This window comes from Mercenaria mercenaria, chromosome 16 (genome assembly GCF_021730395.1).
Source record: "Mercenaria mercenaria strain notata chromosome 16, MADL_Memer_1, whole genome shotgun sequence".
NCBI lineage: Eukaryota > Metazoa > Mollusca > Bivalvia > Venerida > Veneridae > Mercenaria > Mercenaria mercenaria.
This window is the reverse complement of record NC_069376.1, coordinates 52,101,840-52,115,683: the sequence shown is the minus strand read 5'-3', so window position 1 is coordinate 52,115,683 and position 13,844 is coordinate 52,101,840. Positions and strand designations below refer to the sequence as shown.

Here is a 13,844-nt window from a genome sequence, read left to right as displayed (position 1 = left end):
ACATTGCAGCAATGTTTGGCACAGATGCTTGCGTACGCTTGTGTTTATTAGTCATTTGTCAGTCTGTATGTTTCGACACATTCTTTTTATAATATCACTTACCAGTTTGTTTGACGGACCGTTTCTCGAATGTTTAACATAAAGAAACTTTTCTGCATATATGTAGTTAAGTTTGAAGTATTTGTCATTTTCCCCGGTTCTGGTTTTAGTCTGTCTTTCATAATATTCCAGGTACTCCTGCCGAAGCTCATGATCGTATTTCAACCGGATGTAGATGTTTTGGTGTTCTGTTCCGGCACCTTGGTTGCCAAAATGAATGGCGTTTTTAGGCTAAAGAGTATCCAGAACTGAGTATGATGTCTGACAACCGAGCTGTGGCGTGGAAATGGTACTATTTTATTTTCTGTTAGGGAATCTGCAGTTTGAGACTGAACAATACTTCACCCATATTTATGTCTCAAAACTGTTGAGCATACTTCTGAGTGTTACTGGCACGTTATTATTGCGGAATCTTACAAACAGTTCTGCAACATAGGCATGAACTTTTCTCATTTTTCTTTTTCACCTTTGCTTTCCAAAAACCTCTCTAGTAGCTTCTTATGACTGTCTGTTTTGGAATTTAGTATTGCCTGACTCTGGACTGTTTGGAATAATTGTCAGCATAACGCCGACTCTCTATAGGCACATTAGTTGAATTCAGACTTTTGCTTGCTATGTTAGGTTGATTGACAGTATGTACAGTGCCAAGAATTCCAGTAGAGACCGGCCTCTAACTAACTAAAGTAGTCGGACCATCGGCAGAGGCGGAAGATACATTTAATACGCTAGTGGAGAATGACTCTAAATCACTATCAAAATTTTGATTGAAGTCAAAGTCAAAAGGTTTTGTCTGGAGACCCTTACCCATCTCGTCTTTCGCCTGTGTATATTTCCATTAATTAATGATTGAACAGTGTACATCTGATATGTGCCAGGTGGCTTTACAATGTCTACAATTTTACCTTTAGCCCCTTTGGAACCAATATTCACAGAATCATGAATCTGCCCTCGATGTAAACGAAATTTCACGGGAGAAAACATACGAAAAATATAGACTCTAACAGAAAAAACAGTTACTTCCCTCGTACAAAAGGGTTTACTTTCCCATCGTTTTAAGTGTATTTCAAAAAGCATTTTATCTACGCAAAAAAATGAAATAAATGAACGCATGAATACTTTCGCTCTATTTTTATTTACGTAACATGTACATTACTGATAGCTATAGCTACTTCTAAGTAAATTTAGCCATCACACAAATAGTTTTAGTATGACGTAACGACTTAGGTGTAGCTTATCTTTTCCCCTTTTTCCCTAGAGAGAAGATAAGGTGATATCCTACCCAGGAATTCTTATCTTTCCCCGTTAGGTAGACAGGCAAGAACATTTGAACCTGTTTATAAATATCAGACAATCAATAAAATTCGTAACACATCCACGACCCTATTTGATTCTTTAAATCATCCTATGAAATATACTTATTGATCCGCAAAGTTGAAGAAACGGTTTTAAAATCAGTAATCAAATGTCTGTCTTTATTGTTATCACGTTTCTCATTTTACAACAAACAATCTGTCTTGAAGCCAATATATCTTACGTATGTAAAGGATGAGTGAATGTCAAAACTGTATTGAAAACAGCCAAATAAATGAGCTTGTTTGATTATACTGATGAAAAATGTACTTTTGGCAATCTTTAATCACTTCTACTTCGTCTTGTGATTAAATGTGCACGTGCGTTGTACCTCTTTAATCCAACTTTGACCCTTTCCTCAGATTAATCACAAACAATGTTTTCATATTTTGATGTACTATATACTAAGTAGTTTTACTAAGATTGGATTGACATTTCATTTTTTCCATGATTTTATGTAGAACCTATTAAACGACTGTGGAATCCGGTTTCGGCCAATCTATAGAGGATATTACTTTGTTTCTGTTTAAGATGTAGTTTTACTTCATCGAGTGAGCTTTGAAAATAGTATTGTCCAGAGTGGCGATGCTTGGAGTAACAGTGTTGTTTTAGTTCAACCATTTTCCTCTGTACGGCGGACACGAGGTTACAAAGATTTAACGTTATATTTTCTGATTATTGAGTCCTTCCAGTATTTCTGAATAAAATAATTTCGCTTTAGACGGTACTAGGGGAGCATTAGAGGTATTGCACATTTCACTATATCTCATGAGAGATCAAGTTTCCTTACTAAAAACCCGTAAATAAATTGTACTTTTAACCACCTAGGTAGCTTTTTTTTTCAGATCTTCCGCTTCCTAAGAGCGGGATGTCTTGTGTGCGCTCATCCCAAAGACGTTAAAATTTGTACTAATAGCTTCCTCGCTTAGCGCTCAGCATTGAGGATAGTGCTAGGACTGGTCAGCCCGATGTCAGTATAATGTGACTGGGTGGGGTGTCATGTCACGTGTCTTCAGCGTGATATTCCGGTGAGACAGCACTATAAATATGAGCACTGTGTCCACTGTTGCAGTAGGCACCGTCGTTTATATGACTGAAAACTGTTGAAAAAGACGCTATACCCGAAAACACACACAAACAAATTGTACTTTACATCACAACGAGAAAGGCTGAAAATATCTATCCTTTGATCATGTTTATTTCTGTAAAAGATTCCCAATAAAATATAAATATGTTGATATCGAATTATTCTAAAAACACATTGTAGGTTGGAATGATATATGTCTGCAAGCGCAATAGACAACATTGAAATGTTTCAGCATCTGTATATAAATCTAATCGCTAGGTAACTATATAAAATACATCTACATCATAAGTCGCTTTATTTTGAACTTTAGTGTTATAGTAACATTCCCTGTCTATTTTTCACATATTAAAATATGACTTGTTTAAACAGTATTACTTAGCTATACTTTAATACAGATAAGTCAAGTTATACCTGTATATCATATAGCATAGAACACTTTTAATCGATAGTTAAAATGTCCAAAGGTATTTTTATCATTTATTATTTGACAACCTGCTTTAGAAAAATCAGAATTTTTGATAACATAACGATGGACGGTGGTATATGAATAACATTGTTCCAGATATACTATAGCAAAAACTGTGTTATTATATCTTCTATACACATTTGATTCCAGTGGTATTTATCAGCTTTTCTGGTGAAAATGTATTGTTGTTTTTGTACTTAATTAACGATCATAATAGAGAATGGTAGTGACACAACTGTTATTGTACTAATTTACATACTTGCACGTATGGAGAAACATTTCCGGTACTTATCATACAACATCCTTGTTTACGATTGTCATTAAAGTTGTTTTTTACATTTTCTTGGTATCAGTGGAAATATTAACATCGTTTATAGCATGGAAGAGGAAACTTAAATACATTTTTTCTCAGTTTCACTGTACATGCACCTTTTTAGATTAATTAATGCCCAGTGGTATATCTAGTCAAGGGATATAACTATCAGGATTATAACTATTTGTACAATGTAAGTCTTTTGGTAACTTTATTGTTTTACAGTAAAATAAATGAAACATGATACTGTGTGTATCATCTCAGATATATTTAACTCAACTTGCACGTACAATTTTATTGTATACTTGTTTCCCCATATTATTTCATACAATTAATGAGTAAAACTTAATAACTTGATAGCTACTCGTAATAATAAGAATATTTATACAGCAACGTAATTTCTCGTTTTATGCACTGAAGACTGTAATTTTACTTGCATGTTTTTGCTAAGTTAATGGGATGTTGAGATTCATTTTCGGTTTTCTTTAAAAAAAAGTCACAGATTTATACTAGTTGTACAGTTTAATGTATATGCATTCGCTGACGACGTTTTTTATTTTATTTCCAAAAGTTTCGTTTGTGTTTGAAATTTTATTATTTCAATGAATTGTTATGCTTCAATTGTGTTTGCCATCATATTCAAAGGGAGCATAGAGTTAACTTTGACACGCAAAGCTGCAAAAAACCGAGTTGTACGATTCTGAATCTTAGCCTTTAATCATTTTTTATACGTCTGAATATTAAGTTGTATGGTTCTACGTCTATCGTGCTAATGTGCTAATGGAAGATTGTTTCTTAAATTTTTCAGAGGTCTTTTGACACTAAATATAGCTTTTATGTAAAGGCGTGTTGTTGGTCATCTCTTTAAACTCACATTATCAAGGACAGAACTTTGCTACAAACTTCATGCACAAATTGTTTAGGCGGTTTCACCCATGATGTTTATCATGTTTTACGACGATAAACTATTTTAAGTGGTTTATAGATGAACATTCGTGCGAGGGTCATTCTAAAATGGTACAAAGTCTATGTACAGACTTTAATTTAGTTAATACCTTCGAAGTATTCGCTCTTGATTTACACGCGCTTCCGCAGTCGAAAAATCCCAGAGGTGATCGCTACAGAGTAGCCATCCCACCCCACCCCAGCTGCACTTGGTATAGTCTTAAGTAACTGAAAACCACTCCCAGATTTTCATTCGATAAATATTTGCGCCCAGCCAGCATCTGTTTTCAGCCTTGAAAAGAGGAAACGTCACAGGACCAGATCTGGTGAATGAGCTGAATGATTGATTTGTACTACTTTTTCCTCTCTCAGAAACTATTTTGTGAGCCGTAGCATTGTCATAGATCAGTTGGAGACCGTGAAAACCAGCCCTTTGACGTATGTTTTGTATTTTAGTTCAACAACTTTCGGTACTTTGTCTCTATGATTGACTTTCCTGACGATGTAGAAATTTGTACAATAGTACCACTTGAGTTGAAGATGGATTACAAAACTTTTAGTTTGTTGTGCAGTTACCGATCCATGGATACCTTCTTGCAGCTATCGTGGGTTATAAAAGTATATCATGGTCTCATCTCCTGTCGGGACCTGTAACATTGCGATTCTTTCGCACATTTGACCCTGTTGGCATTTTGCTCCTCGGTAACATGTGAGGCATCTATCGGACACAGACCTTTCTTAAACCAAAGTGTTTAGTAAGACTCTTATGAGTTCTCCCCGTTGACATGCCAAGAAAACACGTTATCTCGGACACCGTGTTCCTGGCGTTTTCATCAATCAGACGTCATACAGCAGCAATTTTCTTTGACTGCTCTTTTGGGTCTGCCAGGACTGCCTAACCATTATTTAATTTACGTACTCACCTGTAAACACTTTTTCTCGTATACTGCAGACTTCCCATATAAAGTATGCAGTTCACTGAATATTTGCCTTGCATGTATATCTGAAGAACAAAGTATTTTAGTGAACGCTCTAATCGCTTTTCATAGCTGCATGTATTTTGGTAAGTGTATATGACTGAACCAAATATACAAACCTAAATATCGCCAAAACAGTACGACCGTTTTCAATAAAACTTTGCATGGGTATAAAGAAGTCATTCTTGAGTCATCTCTATAAAACGCGAATTATTTGCTTGTTAAACTTCCACGGAAGCTTGCGATTATCATTATCTTTAGAATGGCCGTCGCAAATGGCCCGACCCTTTTATCTACCCATACCACTACCAAACCACCCCACCTTTCTGTATTTTGCATATAATTAAGATGTACTTGTTGGATTTTTAAGCAACCCGTCTACTATATTTTCCGTCACAGCTGCGTTTTGTTGTGGCCTACTGTGCGATGCATGGCTCTATGGCTCTGTTTGGAGTGTTCTGTGCTCTCGGGACATCTACCAACGTTCTTAAAAGACAGTATAAATTCACACTATACCATGTTTAACAGTTTAGATGCGACTCTACTCAAAATTTTAATTAGTTAATATAATCGTAATCAGCAAACATTTAAAACTTTTGATGTTTATCATTGGTTTTTGAGTACAATGGATTTTACCTTTGATATGGACATTTAAGGTGATGCAGATTTTAGTTCTTGCGAATGGCTGATGTTTGGTTCCATTGAAACCGAAAATGGTTAGACAATATGTACATATTTTCCTCTCTTAAGTCTTTATTACTAACAATAAAGACATTTTATGTATTCAGATATATAAGTAAGTAAAATTGTATAAATTCTACCAAAATAACTATCACGCAATAAATACAAATTTGAGCCGTGCCATGAGAAAATCAACATAGTGGCTTTGCGACCAGCATGGATCAAGACCAGCCTGCGCAGTCTGGTCAGGATCCATGCCGTTCGCTTTCAAACCCTATTGCAATTAGAGAAACCATTAGCGAACAGATGGATCCTGACCAGACTGCGCGGATGCGCAGGCTGGTCTGGATCCATGCTGGTCGCAAACCCACTATATTGGTTTTCTCATGGCGCGGCTCATTTATGTATTGGAAAACGTTTTAGTATAAGATTTTTCTCCAAGCTGGGAACCTTATTCAAAATTGAAGATGGATTAGACATTTATAAATTTTATTAAAATGACATTTGTATTTTTATAGTCATAAAAGGAACATGATCAATTTTGTTTTATCTAATGCAGACGACATTTCCAAAATGTATGGGTTACATACTTTCCAAATGGAATAGAAAATAGATTATATACTAACCTAAAATCAAACTAAGTCTCAAAAGCCCAAGATTGTATCTATTTTGAATAATTTGATCATGCATTTCGTTTGTTTGAGTTATATACTTCTAAAGGGTCGCCTTATAGATTTAGCATCCATGTTGTTAGAACAGGCTATGGTAGTTCAATATATTATTATAAAGTATAACAAGGACGAAGAAAAAAAAATGCTTAAATAAATTACCAACATTCTTATGGAATTCTCGAACATAATCATCCTTTGATCATGTCTGAAACAAGTCGCAATAAAATGATAACATTTTGATAAGAAAATCAGTATAGATATGTAACATGTCTGGAAAAGCAATGAGTGACGGCCTAGTTCTCTGCATAAATCATTGAATAACGGTAATAACATGCTAAAATAGATAGATAAATCTTGTTTGTATAGCAAACCTCTGCTGTAGCTTTAGTAAGTAGGTATCAGGTAACTGTCATAATGATTATTCTTTTTTAATTCATGTTTTTCTATTAATGACTGTATGGTTAACGCACGTTTTTTGTTTTTTTGTGTAACAACATCTGCAGAATCCCAAGGGATTGGTTGGTGCACGAGCCCGTAGAGCGAGTGCACCAATGTAGCCCGAGGGATTCCGCAGATGTTGTTTCACGAAACAAACGTGTGTTATCGCTATTCTTGCATAAAACACAACTATTATGCCCCAACGATAACTTGATATTTACAAACATGACTATAAATAGATTAAAATGGAACATAGGGAATTCAACATTTTCCTAACATGTTACAATCTAAATATTTCTAGATTTTATACCAGTTACGAATTAGCTCAGTGGTAAAGCATACAGTCCATGTTCAACAGATCCTTTGCCGTGTGTGTTCGAAACTCAGCATCGACATTTATTTATTTTTTTAATTTTTATTTCACTTTTGCATAAAAATTAAGATTCCTTCATGAGCTCTGTGACAACACGACAGAGAGGTATCTAAAGGCGACATGGCAGATCAGAATAGTTTATTATATAACAAAGATGATATTGATTAATGCAAATAATGAACATACTATTGTGTTATATGAAGACATATATACAAATACAAGTATCTCCACGGGCAGAATGTCGAGCCCACCAGCACCTTTGACCTCTAAGTGTGACCTTGACCTTGGACCTAGGGACCTGCTTCTTACGCATGACACTCCGTCTTATAATTGTGAACATTAGTTTAATCATATTTTATTGTAATCATCACACAAGACATTATGGTAATGTACATCAAGACACTATTGTGAACATTCATGCCAAGTTACATCAAAATCCTATGTATGAAGGAGAAATGCTCCGGACAGACTTCAATTTGACCTTTGAGATAGGAACATGGGTTTGCACATGACATGACATGCCTTCTCATTGAATTAAACATTAATGCGAAATATAAACAAGATTGGTCTATGCATGTCAAAGTTATGATCCGGACAAAATCGGACGGACGCACGCACGCACATATACCGAAAGTGGCGACCGTATCAGCTCACCGCAAGCGTGCTCGACAACAAACCATCAAAGAAAGAAACAAAAATACGGAAGTAAAAATGAAAACGAATACGAAAACGAATAGGAAAAACAACAAAAAATTCTGGAAAAAAAACCTCAGGATTCGAACCCACAAAACGATCTGCTTACACCCAATTATTGTCTGCATTTTACCCAACTGAGCTATGTTGCCATATACTTAGTGGATATTTAAAATGAAAGAAATACTAATATTTGCTTGTCAAGTAATGTGCAAGCATTATGAATGGTTATTTCATCAGTTATCATGACTTAGACTCGTCCTCGCGTTTCGGCGGGAATCACGTTATCATTGGGGATTGGTAAAGTGCTGGAAATATCGAAAACAAAAAGACTATTCAGCTGACATTAGCCGATCGAAGTCGGCCGTTTCAGGTTGTAATGGACACATGTTTTATTAATGCATTTAGGGCCTACTGAAACAGTGCATATTTTATACATGTCGAACGGACATTCTTGATGTGGTAATTTCTTTAATATTAAATATATGTAAAGTAAGTATGACTCCCCCTTTTTCCAGTATATCGGTAGGAACTTTAGCTTTAGAGGCTCGGAATTTATGAGAATAGGACATACACGGCATCCTGTCTTTATCAACAGGATACACAATTTGCAGGTGAGGTGCCGACAGAACACAATTCTGCTTGGTTTAAATTTATAGTCTGTCCCTTACGCTTTTTAAATGTAAACATTATCGTTTAATAGAAATTGGTATCGATACCTATATTCTTCATATCGTTAAAATGAAATCTCTAGACCTATAACGTAGAAAATTTTGCTTTGCACCCCACCCCGTCGCGATCATAGTTTGATAAACACAAAAATTTGAATTTTTCCAGCATCGATACAATCAACTTAGATTGGATTTATAAACTCAAACATGGTTGGTTAGATCTACAAATAAATTGAAAAATATATAATAAATACCTTCTGTTCATCAAATGTTCATTAACTATGGAAAAATCCTTCAAACTTAACGCTTCGTCATGTTTATGCTTTACATTACACACCATCACTACATCAGTAGACTGCATAGATGTGTAAAGTAGACACAAACATTTTTTAAAAGTTTTAGTGTAAGATTTAAAGTTAGCATGTCAACTTTCTCGACTCAAATTAATTTGGAAAACGAAACTGTATTTTTGTAAAAGTTGTTTGCAATTAAACCGCGGCGTGTAAACTTACTTTGAGTGAAATACGCGTAATAATACAATAATAAGGAACGTCAATGCAGTCGCGTATCAAGCGAGGTAGCACTTGTTACAAGTTAAAGTAAAGTTAGGTTGAAAAATGATATTTTAATAAAAATGCAGATGAAAAGATTTCATAAATCTTGGAACTTTCGACCTTGGCCAAAATTGATTCGGGATCCATAATTTGCTTACGTTGGACCCGCAACAGCATATTCAAAACGTTCACCAACAGCGCGTGCTCACGAGAATCTCCTTGTTTGTACACGTTTTTTCCCTGTTTGTGCATGGTCGAAATCGGCAAAAAACAAAGGTTTTATGCAAGAATGTTTATCTATATGATTTGACTTACAAATATAAACCCCTTTTTTCAACATTTATTTCGAGCTACAGTGAATAAACTGCAAACATAGTCTGTTTTAAAGTTTATCATAATCACTTGAGCATTTATCAGTATGTAAATAAAAATCAGATGAGTTTTGATATGATGTCGACGAACAGGTATGTGAATAAGTGTTTGTTCTGTTCTATAGCACAATCAATGTTGTTTCACAAGAAGTAAATATTTACATCAGTTTAAAAGTTATTTAAGTTATTCTCATTATAATATGACTTTTTGCATTTAACAGTGGTATAACATATGAAGAATATAACATGCACATGTAAAAGTTGTTTTATATATCTGTTTCATTCTTTTGCCTGCAGTATATAAATACAATTCTAGATTTTATATCATTGTTTCTATTTTGATAATTCAAGTCATATAATTAAGACAGGTATGTTTCACTACGTGCTGTTATATTTTACATTCGGTGATGTTGTATAATTATTTTAGGGTAACACAAACCTCATCTCGTCTCACGTCACATCTCACATCAAATTAATCATATGCTGATATATGTGTAGAGACAGGTGGTTATACCCCGTAAACATACAATATGGTCATATAATTGAAACAAATTCAATTTTTTTCAAAACTCTATGTGGCGGTTCCCTCAAGCAGGAAAACGTAGATGCAGATGTTTTGCTCTAAGAGGTTACCCCTGTACGGAAGAGCATTAAGTTAAGTAACTCGAAGTCCCGAGTTAATAACACGAAATTTCGACTTTGTATCTTGCCCTTTTATCTGCAAAATTTGAACGTCCGTCCGTCTGTCAAAGGCCAAAAAAGTAATGGACGACTTTTGACTCTTCGAAGTGGAATTATCTATCTACACATCCATATACTGTACCCAACATGTAGCGACTTGAACATATACTACCATACATCAATGTACGACCTACCCCATAGCCTCAAGAGCTACTCCAGATTTCAAACTGTATCCAGGATATATACCTTCATTTACATGTATAGTATGTTCAGGTGGTAGGGGCTCGAACTAGGTCGAAAACCTTCCAGTCACCTTCTATGACCTCAGATCGCCTCAAAATCTAGATCTATCAAGGTGCCCAATCTTGATCAGACTCATTACTAAACGTTCCGTTCATGTAGGGTATGTCTATATTTCCTTGACATATGGGCCCAAACTAGGTCGTAAACCTTCCAGACTTAAACATGGTTTAAATAGTGATATTTTATGAGAAAACGCTGCTCAGTCATTTTAATCATATGACCCTGTAGGGCTACCCGATGGATACACAAGGTACCTAATCTTGGCCAGGACCTATACATCAACGTAAACTATTATAGTTAGTAACTCGAAATTTCGAGTTAATAAATAACATACAACTGGCACTAACGCTCTTCCGTACCCCTAGCTGTATACGATGATGTGTATTACATCTATTTTTATATAAGGCGATTACTTTATAAATTCTATAATCAGCCCTGTGCTTCTGTTTAGAAATTTAGAAGTGTTTTTCAGACATTTTCATGTTTATAAACTATCTATATATAATTGAACAGAAACACAATTATAAAGTTTTATAGAGCGCCAAATGTCACCTCATATCAAGAAGGACGATTCTGGCAAAGCTAGAGTTTTAAAAGAACTCTTTCTTTAAATACAAAAATATGAGATATGAAACTTCGTGTTTTTTTAGCTGCAGACACTAACTCATATTATTTCAAGTAACTATATATCCCCCCCCCCCCCCCCCTCGCCCCCACCCATGTTATGTCATAAATCGTACGTATCTTGAAATATCTATCTCTGAATTCTCCGATATATGTAAAGTACCTTGTTTTAAATTACATCGAGTAATTCTATCCTTTTCAATAATGCTTAAACAATACACTTTAAAATAACTTGTAACAGAATTTAGCTTTACAGCATGTGTACAGTTCAGTACAGTATGTAACAAATGGTTTTGTTTGACGACTGGATGAAATGGTATTAGCTAGGATGTTTATTGTGTTTATTTGTATACGTTAACGCTTAGCACCAAATCATAGAAAGAAAGAATTGTTTCCAATGAAAATTGGACAGCATGTAAAACATGTACTCTAGGAAACAAGTGTCAGTATACTGATATAAAAATTGAATTCCGGAAAAGGACTGCCTAAAGGGGCCCCAATTCCGGACAGTAAACGCCTTTAAAAACTTACCATTTTCAAAGAACTGTTACATATGTTCAATTTGATGCATTTGCAATAGCGTATACGAGTGTTGAATTTCACATAAATAGGTGGAACACAGTTTTCAGCAATTGTTTGTTTTTATTTCTTTACAAATGGCATTCATTTCCAAAGAGGGACAACTTTTTCAGAATATTCTAAGTACCCGTCGTACGGGACAGTACGGCAGAACATGTAATGGTCAGGTAAAATATTGGTAAAGATGTTGTTCGTTTATCAAATATTTCTGTGTTTTGATGAGATACTCCTAAACCTTAAGAAGTTTATTACATTAAAAAGTAAAAGGCCGTTTTTTCTGAGAAGTATAACTCGTATGCAGCGGGTTTTTTTTTTAAAAAAAAACACTTAAGTTGAACACCAGAGTATTTCAGTTATTTAACATTTTATTAATTATGCCAAGATAAATATCTATGTTTATTGTATCATCACAACTTGCTTACAGATAGCTGTAAAAGGCATAAACACTCACGAGCCTCATAGTTATATAAGCCAATAAATATGTCATGACTATTTGATCTGTATTCCTTCTCTATAAATATTATCATACAAGAACTATTTCACATAAGGTTCCAAACCTCGGTTGGGATGTCGAATTCTTCTTGTTAGGAAGCCACACACTTGGTTTACCAATGGTTGTTTGTTTTTCTTGGATGAACGCCCATGACTGAATAATACCTGGATGGGGTACCTGCAATCATCATAAAAAGCGCCATTTGACTTATTTAGTAAAGATAAAATGAAAATTCAAGCTGTACTAAAAGATCGAAAAATAGTTAAAATATTTTTATGATTTATAGTTGATGGAAAATTACTTTAAACTTAACTTCATATCATAGACATCTGTTTAAAATGTAAGCGGATTTAATGTAAAAACCAGTTTTTTGTTGAAAAACTTTATTTGAAAAATACATTATGGTAACATTTTTGTTGAAACGACCGCATTTTATGTCGAAAAACTGATTAAATTAATGGTACGTATTGAACTCCGTAGATCAAAGGTATAAGTTCTAAAACTAAAGTATAATAGACTTACATTTTTATTTTTAAGACGTTTTATAAAAGTGGGTACTAACAGTTACTGTAAGTGACTAGAAAAAGAACTGCTTTGCTGTTTATAAATAGGAAAATACGTAGAGGAAACATTTTCTCAGAATTTGTATAAATACACTACACCAGTCTGGTATTACTTTTATTACAATCAGCCAAACAATTAAGAAATGTTTGTTTCGCTGGAAGTTTCTATCCGACATAATTATGAGTAACAAGAGTTTTCCATTAAGCAAATTTAGATATTTGATTTATGATTCTTCCATTATATGAAAACTATATCTTTAATCACACGCTAAAGATGTTGCGTAAATAAGCAAACATTATGCTATGATTCGTTGTCTTATGGGAACACAGTTTATGGATTTCGGCAACTTCCGTCCAATTAGTTTTGATCACGAAGTAATTCAGTGGGTGTTTATGTACGCTATTTATAAGTAGCTTTCCTATGAAATAAAACGTTTCCTATGGTGATTACCGCGAGGGAAGAATTTGAGATTCCGCTGACAAGGAATACGATTAAAATCTATTCGCGTATTTTCTTGACATTTTTAAGTATTGAAAACACAAAGCTTTATATCCTGTTCCTTTATAACCTATGTATCTGATATATATTGAAAATAAATCAATAAAAGCTGGCATTAACTGTGTAGATCACTAAAAAAGACTATATTCGATATTTAAAGAGAAGTGTAGGAGCCTTTGTGATGAACATTATATTAGATTAATTGAAACTATTGTGTTTACGAGTCTTAAGTTTATGGTAGTCAATGTAAAGGAAAGCACAACCTTTGTTTCCAGACCCGTCATCGATTAAGGTAGTTGTTAAAGTTTAAAACAATCATTGTTCTACAATATAGAAGTTATATTAAACCACACCTTTCAAAGGATCATTGTATCTGAATGAAATTCAGCCACTGAAAAAGATACTAAGATCGT

General features: G+C 34.4%; 1 protein-coding gene across 5 annotated transcripts in view; it reads left to right on the top strand.

Moving 5' to 3' along the window:
- LOC123540389 (cholecystokinin receptor type A-like) overlaps window positions 1-13,844 on the top strand; it is a 50,254-nt gene that overhangs the window by 22,143 nt on the left and 14,267 nt on the right. For 2 of the 5 annotated variants that reach the window (XR_008367877.1, XR_008367878.1), the window contains exon 2: window positions 232-388. The gene's annotated coding sequence lies outside the window, so the exon portion shown is untranslated. Of the gene's footprint in view, window positions 1-231; window positions 389-3,301; window positions 3,509-13,844 lie in introns of those variants that run through there. The other 3 variants (XR_008367874.1, XM_053527075.1, XR_008367875.1) reach the window with 2 other exon arrangements.